The sequence below is a fragment of the Lucilia cuprina genome, chromosome X (genome assembly GCF_022045245.1).
Source record: "Lucilia cuprina isolate Lc7/37 chromosome X, ASM2204524v1, whole genome shotgun sequence".
Taxonomy (NCBI): Eukaryota; Metazoa; Arthropoda; class Insecta; order Diptera; family Calliphoridae; genus Lucilia; species Lucilia cuprina.
The window spans coordinates 1,369,781-1,380,957 of NC_060949.1; positions in this window are offsets into that span (position 1 = coordinate 1,369,781).

The window sequence follows — 11,177 nt, forward strand, 5'->3', positions numbered from 1 at the left end:
TAATTACACTATTTTTCTATGAACATTAAATTCAATAACTCATTTAAGTTTAACAATGAATAATTAAAACTAAACATGACTGGACAAAACACAAAACATCACTGAACTAAGCAAAATTTCTGCATTATTTACATATTTACATACATACATACATACATACATACATACATACATACATACATACATACATACATACATACATCAACACATTTTTACATCATAATGTGCATCAATACATACATTCCTTCCGTTATTCATTTATAATACTAATAATATGAATAACACAAATATGTACAAACATATAATTTTTTGCAGTGCAAAGCACACATATTTTCATTTATATTCTCTTTTATATTTTGTACTACAACATATGCGTTTTAAAAATTCTCTTTCTGGCCACCGCGGTTTTAAACTTCGTCTTTATATGTATGTTATTTTAATGATTCTTTATGGTATTTCTTTACATACCGTTTTATGATTACTTGACAACAATTAAACAATATTTGGTAATAAAACGTACCCTTAGTAAGAATTAAATGATTATTTATTAACCTTACTTTTACCTTGTGGGTATGTAAAAAGGGACAAGATTGTGCATGCTCAATTGCATAGCAACATGTTTTTAAATAAAATACAAAAACTGATCGTTGATAATTATCACTACTTGCTTCTCTTACGTACACATTTAATGTATGTGAGAAAGTAGCAATATTGACTACTGGGCATTAATAAGTACTGGGCATTCATAAGTACTTGGCATTAATAAATGATGTACATATAATATTAATATGTCTTGTTGTGATGCAGAACTTATATTAATATGCATCTACATTTAATATTGGTATTCATATGTTATTACGTATAACTTGACTCTACGAGGAAATTTTATTCATTTTTATTTCGTTTAATATATTTATACTGATTACAATTAAACTGTTTGAAGTTCACAATTCTCTCTATGTTTATTTAATTTTGAAATAGAATGAATATATTAATCCTCGGAAAGGATTAATAGATGTAAAGGACTTTATAATTTCTCAAGGTATGAGAAATTCTTTATTACTTTTTTAAATGCTTGAAGGCTCTTTTCACACAACGTTATAACGGATTGTTATGTTTCGTTAAGTTTAATACATAGTAAATAAACTAAATATAGTTTAGTTTTGTAAATAAGTTAACTATGTATATAAACTAGGGTTTACAAACGTATTTAAATTCTAATAGAACAAAAGGGAAAAGCTTACAAACTAATAATTCATTTTTATATAAATTCAATTAAAGAAAATAATGAAATAATAATAAAATAATAACAAATAATAAAATTCTAACTAACAATCAATTCAATATAATTCAGTTCTTAATGCTAATTTGGACATGGCGCCCCTCATTGCACTTGGGCAATTAGTTGTTTGTGTGGGACTGAAAATATATAGGTCTACATCTTGTAGATGAATGAGTTGTATTGTTAAAGAACATGATAACTTTATAAATTTTCTCCTCTACGCTGTCAGTTTCCCTATCAGGATCGTGTCTTAATAACATAATATGTTCATTCATCGTGTTGTGAAGACGTTCCACATCTGCGTTTGACGTATGGTTATTGTTGGAAACAAAATGAATTTGTATTTTTCTTTAGGAGTGCTTTAAAACCAAGCTCATTGTCAGTTATAATTTTGTCAATATTGCCCACTATGCTCAAATATTGTATGAGAGCCCTCTTAAATTCCACCCAAGATCTTTTTTGCCTGTTCAAATTTAGAAAATTTATCAATAATTGTTAGAAATAAATTCTTCTAAAGGCTATAAAATTCATCTTTGTGGACAACTTGTCCAGGTCTATCAGGTGTCTCGGTTGACTTAACTTTTGTTTAATAAGATTACGGTCATACTTCTCTATATAACAGATATGACAGTTATTTACAAATTGTTGAATTCGAAATTTCAGTTTTGGATGGAATATCCTAACTTTTAGTTGCTGAAAGTTTTCGTTTATGCCTCGATGATTATTTCTTAAGTGTTCATCTTCAACGTATTTACAAAGATAATTTTCGTCCATAATAATTATTTGGTATCTATAAAAGTTGAGAGGATATTTGCTATACTGAAGAAAATTAATACTTAATATATACCAAAAATGTCGTACATTGTACGAATGGTTAGTTGTTTCGCACCACGAAACATTGTACGAAATATTTTAGTATAATGCAAAATATTCTTAAAAAAATTAATTTACATAAATTGAAAAAAGGGAATTTTTATTCATTAAATTTTATAAAAATGTTGTAGTTTTATTTAATCATTAATATAATTAATATCATTATGTTTAATTTCGCTAAAATTTAAAAAAAAATATTACGAAAGGTTTTCATACTTTCGTAAAAATAGAAAAGGGTTTTATTAAATAATATTTCGCATTATACACGAAATTTTTGTAAATATTACGAAAATAGAAGTTACGAAATTTTTTTTCGTAAAGTTGAGCATGGACTATTTTCAGTGTAGTCCCTATCGTGTGGCTGGTGGTGTATGAATTAAATTTACTTGAGGTTGCAAACGTGATAAGGCATCAGCGTTTCCATTGTTTATTCCACGTTTAAAAACAATGTCATAGTCGTATTCCTCAAGTTTTACCAATTTTGAATTGGGTTCCTTGATGGAAAATAGTCATTGTAGCAGTTGGTGATTAGTTTTGATAACAAATTTCCTTCCAAAAAGATATGGCCGGAAATATGTCACAGCCCATACTACATCTAGCAATTTTCAATTGTACTATAATTTATCTCATGTTGATTCAAAGTTCATAACAAACTGGGTGGTTGTCTTGCGAAAGTACGGCACCAAAAGAAAAGTTATTGGCGTCTGTGTTTAGTAAAAATTGTTTCTTAAAATCGGGGTATACTAATATAGGGTCATTAACAAGCATTTTCTTTAAGGTTTGAAAACTTTCCACTTATTCAGGATCAGATAAATCTACTTTGGCATCTTTTTTCAGGATTTTCGACTTGTACTAATTTCAAGGAACCTGAAATATACTTACTTCTCTTTCAATTGCTGTGGAGACCAGGAAAATAAATATAAAAAGGTGTTTGTTCGTGTTGTATTTCAGTTTTTATTTGTTTAGTTAATTGTATAATTCTTGTATTTTATTATTTTTTGTAAATATATATGTATATATTTATATGTGTGTGTGTGGGAACCACTGTTCTTTTTTTTAATTTCGTTTTAATGTTTTCTTTGTTAGTGTAGATGTTTGTTTAATTGTTTTGTTTTTTAATAAACGTTGGTTGTTGTTTTTTTAAATTGTTTTATTTAAATGTTTGGTTTTGTTTTTTTTTTGTTATTTAAGTTTTTATGGCCGCTGGCGCTCGGATAAAGTCGAAGACTGTCTTCTTCTTCTGTTTAACCGCGTAAGCGCGGCTTGGGTCGTGCTTACACCGCCGCAGAATTTGTGGCCGATGCGGCTCAGTCGAGGTCGATCAAGTCGTTACCAGATCGATCCTCGACATCTCGCCCCTCCTGCACTGGTGCAAGATTCAAGGCGCCAGCTGTCCTACGGCAGAGACGATTCTTTGCACCAGCTCTTGGGCATCTGGAGCAGCACCAGTTCTACTACGTATGTTACGTTGACGACGACGTAACGGTTGTTGAAGGCTACGTTGTGTGGTTGTTTGACGACGACGTTGCACAGTGGTATAGGAAAAAAAAGAGGGAAATAATTCGGTAACTTCTAAACGGTTAATCCGATTTTAATGAAATTTGGTATGCACAAAGAGGAGGTGTTGTCGAATTTGGACCTTATAGGCCAACCAGGGGCCCGGCGGGGGGTCCTCAAATTAGGACACCTCGGCTATGTTAAATTTTTAAAACGATCCTATTTCTTCATTTGAGTTCCGATTTAAAAAAAATTTCGTATATAGAATCTCCTCATCGAGCACTATAAAAAATGTCGTCATAGCAGTAAATTATCTCTTATAGTTTAGGAGATATTCGCATTTGAAAATTAAAATTTTAAAATTTTTACCGTTCTTACTTTAGTTTTTTGATAATAGCGGGTCCAAATATTCCCGATTTTCGCCATTTCTTTTTTTATTCGCTTAACAACAAGTTTATATATCAAGCAGTGAAAGAATTATGTAAAACTCATGACTGAGTCCAAAGTTATAGGCATTTTAATTTAAAAAATTAAAAAAAGGCGATTTTTTGCCATTTTTTTGGGAAAAAAGTATCTTTTTCTTTTTAAGTTATCTAAAAAGTTTCTAAGAAGATGTATATCGAATTTATACTTTTTGAAAAGCTGACTTTACATAAAATACGATAAATGAAACAAAACCTAAAAATTTTTGATACCGAGGGGACCAGGTCCATCCAAAAAACCCTATTTTTTATAGAAAATTCAATTTTGAGCAAAAATTCTCAAATCGCATAGTCGATATCAAATTATAGTGACCTGTTTTATATGACCCAATATGTTCTTAATCATTTTGTAACGGGTTTCGATAACCCCGTCCCTGGTATGGATATAATAGGCAAAAAACCAAAAAATCCCATTTTTGGGATTTTTTAAAACTTTTTTGGGAATTCCGGGATTTCTAAAAAAATATTCATAAATAAAATTTTTATTGCAATTTGAAAAATTTGTATCTTCGCAAAAACTGAATAAAAAACATTTTTTAATTTTTTTTAAAAAAGTATTCCGCGAATTTTTTAATTTTCAAAAATTATATACAGTTTTGAAAAATAGACAAAATTACCTTTCCATTGATATATAACATGCCTACCTAATGTTTTTAAGTGACAAATTAATTAGGGAAAACTCAACATCTTTTAGAAAATTTACCTAGCACTATTATTTTCATCCATAACGTTAACTCTTAAATTTGTTACATATATTAAAAAATTATCAGGTATTATTTTTTAAACTGTAATGATTTTTACCCCTATAGGTCACTTTAATAGGTAGCTTATTAAAGTGACCTATTGAGGAAAAATTCATTACATAAGGATACGTTAGACATATTAGGTAGAATATCATAACCCTTTAAAAAATAATTTAATTTAAGTACCTGTAATTAATATATAAGACAGGTTTATATCTGTTTGTAATTATTTGTAATTTTCTAACCATGGCGATCGTACTAAAAAAAAGATTTGTGCTCCATTTTATTTGAACACTCTTCAGCTCCTTTTCAAGATAAAGTGAACTTCTTATTGAAATATATTGAAACTGCACATAAATATAAAGTGGATAAAACTGATATATGTAAAATTGAAAATTTTATAAAATCAGTTGATATAAAACTGAAGAGTGTTCGGTATTCCATTGCTAAATTTCGATCGAAATTTTCTGATTGGCTGGATGAATGTGTAGAAGTTGCTATTTGCGTATCAACTGTTGGTGCTCCCTGTAAGCAGTATGAGGATTTGAGCTAAAAATCTAAAAGGAAAAGGTTATCAACTTCACTAGAAACCTTATCTAACGAAGAAGTTTCGGACACTTTTAAAGCAATGTTAAGAAAAGAAAAACAGCCTTTGGATGCCATAAAAATTGCAAATATTCTTCCAACCGCATCACCAAGACGACTGAAAAGAATTGTAAAGAGTATACCCACACCATCATCTGATACAACGTTCACTGAGGAAGAAGCTATTGCGCTTATGTTGCAGCTGGGATTAAGTCGTGATAACTACATAACGTTAAGAAAGGCGCTATCTGAAAAAGGAGTGGATGTTTTACCATCATATAACAAAATAAATGAAAAGAAGAAAAGCATTATACCACCTCCTATTGAAATAACTGATCGGAAGGCTGTTATTGGACTCGGCGCTCTACTCGAAAATACTGCTTTAAGGATTGCTTCTGACTTTTCTTCAGACCAACTAAAAAAAATAAATTCTTGTGATCTTCAACTCATTTGTAAGTGGGGATGTGATGGATTATCAGCACTCTCGGAATATAAACAAATCAACACAAGTGAATCATCTTCCGAGTATAAAAGTGTATTTATGGCATCGCTAGTTCCATTAAGAATTCGAAAGTATGCTGATAGCGATTCTCCATCAACCAGTTTCGATGATATTTGGAAGAATTCGACTCCAGGTTCCAAAGCTTTTTGTAGGCCAATAAGCTTTGAGTATATAAAGGAATCCAAAACAACAACGCAAGATTTGATAAATCGTATTGAAGCAGAAATTAAAAACTTGGAACCTATAACAATCGAAATAGAAAATTATTCGTTTAACATGTCCTATGATTTAAAACTTACAATGATTGATGGGAAAGTTGGAAATGCCATTACAGGAACATCATCTACTTGGTACTGCTACATATGTGGTGATAAAAAATCAGAATTTTCGAATATTTCCAAGCAAAGATCAATAAATGAGGAAACATTACAATTTGGAATATCCCCCCTACATGCTCGCATACGATTTCTGGAACATTTTCTACATTTAGCATATGATTTAAAGTACAGAAGCATACCGGAAAATGCAAACAAAAGTGCAAATAACAATAAGGAGTTAATGGAAATGAGAGCCAGTGAGAAACGAGGAATTTAAAAAGCGGATGGGATTAAATATTGATAAACCACTCACAGGATATGGAAGCACAAACGATGGTAATACCGCTAGACGTTTTTTTTAAACATTTTGAAACTACTTCCGAAATAACCGGAATTAGTATGGATTTACTGCAAAAGGTCAATATTATTCTAATGGCGATAAATAGCAAGCATAAAGTGAACGCAACAAAATTTGGAGAGTATTCTAAAAAAGTTTCTAAATTACTTTTGGAATTATATCCCTGGAAAGAAATGACACCTACAGTTCACAAGATATTATGTCATGGAAAGGTCATCATAGAACATAATATTCTGCCTTTAGGAGAGCTTACAGAAGAACCCCAAGAATCGAGGAATAGAGACTTTAAGCATATTCATCAGTTTAGCTCAAGGAAGTGTTCTAGGCAGTCTCAAAATGAAGATATTTTTAATAATCTGATTCTATCTTCTGATCCTATTTTATCTACTATAAGGAAACGTTGGATTTGCTACAAAACGTTAGCATTTGAAAATATTCATGAATTTAAAGATTTACTTTATCTTTTAGATATGGACTACTGTGATACCGATTATTTTACAAAATTATATTAATTTATAAAAAAAATAAATAAAGACTATTTTTATATAAAATAAATACTTGTTAATTTTTTTTAGGGATAAAGAATAAAAGATTAATCGTAAAAAGTGGCTGTAAAAATTCATAAAAATTTAGGTAGTAAAACATGCCTAACAAATGTATGGATGAAAATAATAGTACTAGGTAAATTCTCTAAAAGATGTTGAGTTTTCCCTAATTAATTTGTCACTTAAAAAACATTAGGTAGGCATGTTATATATCAATGGAAAGGTAATTTTGTCTATCTTTCAAAACTGTATATAATTTTTGAAAATTAAAAAATTCGCGGAATACTTTTTTTAAAAAAATTAAAAAATGTTTTTTATTCAGTTTTTGCGAAGATACAAATTTTTCAAATTGCAATAAAAATTTTATTTATGAATATTTTTTGATGAAATTTTACAGTTAGGTAGATTTTTTTACTCAAAATCTAAAATTAAATAAAAAGTTCGAATTTTCTTATTAGAAATCCCGGAATTCCCAAAAAAGTTTTAAAAAATCCCAAAAATGGGATTTTTTGGTTTTTTGCCTATTATATCCATACCAGGGACGGGGTTATCGAAACCCGTTACAAAATGATTAAGAACATATTGGGTCATATAAAACAGGTCACTATAATTTGATATCGACTATGCGATTTGAGAATTTTTTGCTCAAAATTGAATTTTCTATAAAAAATAGGGTTTTTTGGATGGACCTGGTCCCCTCGGTATCAAAAATTTTTAGGTTTTGTTTCATTTATCGTATTTTATGTAAAGTCAGCTTTTCAAAAAGTATAAATTCTATATACATCTTCTTAGAAACTTTTTAGATAACTTAAAAAGAAAAAGATACTTTTTTCCCAAAAAAATGGCAAAAAATCGCCTTTTTTTAATTTTTTAAATTAAAATGCCTATAACTTTGGACTCAGTCATGATTTTTACATAATTCTTTCACTGCTTGATATATAAACTTGTTGTTAAGCGAATAAAAAAAGAAATGGCGAAAATCGGGAATATTTGGACCCGCTATTATCAAAAAACTAAAGTAAGAACGGTAAAAATTTTAAAATTTTAATTTTCAAATGCGAATATCTCCTAAACTATAAGAGATAATTTACTGCTATGACGACATTTTTTATAGTGCTCGATAAGGAGATTCTATATACGAAATTTTTTTTAAATCGGAACTCAAATGAAGAAATAGGATCGTTTTAAAAATTTAACATAGCCGAGGTGTCCTAATTTGAGGACCCCCCGCCGGGCCCCTGGTTGGCCTATAAGGTCCAAATTCAAAACCTAAACTCGACAACACCTCCTCTTTGTGCATACCAAATTTCATTAAAATCGGATTAACAGTTTAGAATTTACGGAATTATTTCCCTCTTTTTTTTTCCTATACCACTGTGCGTTGGGGTTGTTGACGTCCTTGAGGTGATTGTTGTTGTCGACGACGACGTTGTAGTTGTCTGCAACGCCTTGTTTGTTGTTGTTGGCGACGTTGTGTTGGTTGCTGTTGCCGAAGTTGTGGTTGTTGTTGACGAATTGGTGGTTGTTGTTGCTGAAGTCGTGGTTGTTGACGAGGCTGTAGTTGTCGTTGACGACGTGATTGCTGTCGACGTTGATTTTGTTCCGGATGTAACATAGTATGATGAAGATCTCCACACTCCTGGTAGGCTTCCATTGACGTACATCTTCTAATTAGATGCGTCCGGGCAAAGCAGTTACTGCAGTATCGATGTACCCGAACTACGTATTTTCTATGCTTTACGGTCATCTGTTTAAACTGCTTGCAGAAGCGAAGAGGGTGGTAGCGGAAGCAGACCAGGCACATTTCTGGAACTGATCCATTTGCCAAAGGAAAAGAAGAACAAAACAAAGCAGCAGTAATGGGTTCGCTAACACAAATTTGAACAATTAGAACAGAACATATAGGACATACAGAACATACAATCCTAGTCAATCTACTGACTTATCACATTGGTCTGGTAACGGTTCCAGACGCTGCTCGGACGTCAGATACGCGAACGCGTTTATCTTTTCCAGTATGGACTAATTCAACTCGTCCCATTTTCCACTCATTTGGAGGTAGGAGCTCATCCTTTATGACTACAAAGTCATCTTTCTGCAAATCCCGCTGTGGGGTTTTCCATTTGTAACGCTTGTGAAGTTCATGAAGATATTCCGTCTTCCAGCGTTGACTAAGACGATGATGAAAGGCCTTAAGCCGCTCCCATCGGTTTATTACTTATCAATAAATTCTCTGAAGGAAGTTCAGGGGCGAACATCAATGGAGCTCCTCTTAAAATGTGACCAGGAGTTAGGGCTTGTAAATCTTCAGGATCCTCGGACATTGGGGAAAGAGGTCTGGAGGTCGGGTTAATAGAGTCAAAAACTCTTTAAAGTTAAACTTTTGGTTGCCGGCTATTTTCTGAAAGTGAATCTTAAAACCTCCCAAAGACCTCCCATATGTGGAGCACTAGGTGGAATGAACTTCCACTCAAAACCATGGACTGCATATTTTTTATTTATATCTTCTGCCGATTTTCGCAAAAATAAGAGAGATTCTTTTCGCAACGATCTACTGGCGCCGAGAATATTTGTGCCATTATCGGACCCGTAAACCGTGCGAAAGCTGCTAAAAACGCGTCGGAGGATAAGCTAGAGCACGCTTCCAAATGTATAGCTTTTGTTGAAAAGCAAACAAAGATACAAGCGTATTCTTTCATATAAGGAGAGTTTCGCAAGTTACCTGATTTTATCTGAAAAGGTCCCGCAAAATCAACACCCGCATAAGTGAATGGTAAAGAAAAGGAGCATCTTTCCGGGGGCAGAGCTGCCATAATCTGAGACTTGAGCTTTTGCTAATAACGGACGCACACTAAACAATGGTGAACACATTTTTTAACAGTTCTTTTAAGTCCTGGTATATAGAATTGACTTTGAATTGCATTCATCATTAGGGAAATGTCAGCATGCAACAGAGTTTTATGAGTAAAGTCAAGAAACATTCTGCAGAAGTTAGACGAGTTTGGAATAATGAAAGGGTACCTTTTATCATAGGTTAGGTATGAATTGGCTAATCTACCGTTAACTCTCATAGTTCCATTCGAATCCAGAAATGGGTTCAAAGTGAGAATAAAACTTTTCATTGAAATTAGATTCGCGTCAGAGAGCTGACTATACTCCTGGGGATAATAAACTCGTTGAGTTAGTTTGATCAGCATAACTTTTGATTCTTTAAGCTCCCTAAGGCTAAGAGTCAAACTAGAATTCTGAACCTTTAAACCTCTCTTCCTGTTAGCGTTAATAAACCTGAGCACGTAAGCTGTAACAGCAAGAGCTCGAGGATAAGAGGAGAATCTATCGATTAGACTGTTGTCAGCCGGTGTTAAAAAACAAACTGAAATCCTCCTTTTTCCGGAAGAACTTCAGGTAGAGAACTATATTTGGGCCAATTTGCTTGAAAATCCAAGAGCCACATTGGTCCATAACACCACAATGGGTTGTTAACAAGATCTTGCGGTTTACAACCGCGAGTGCCAAGATCAGCTGGGTTGTGATCCGTTCAGTGATGCCAATTGTAGGGAAAATTCCCTTTTTGTAGGGATTTTTTGCAAAAAATTATGTTGTAGGGAAAAAGGGACAGATTTTTTATTTTATGCTCATTTGTAGGGATTTTTTATTAATTTACCTTTTTACTACTATGGAAACAAAAATTTGTGTAAAACTATTAAATTATTCTCTAAAAATATTTATAAAATTCGTATTTTCTTATCATTAATGTTTTAAAAGTTATGCATTGTTTTTTTAGTGTATTTTCATAATTATTTATGTAACTGAGGTGTTAATACTGTAGAAATAACACACATATGGCATCTCTAATCCAAAGTTTGACAGGTGCTCTCTTGAAATTTGTATTTTTATTTGTTTTGCAAATTTTAAATTAACGAATGAAAAAAAGTTTTGAAAAATTAAAAGTTATAATTGATTTATACATTTTGAAGTTAAATTAAATTATAT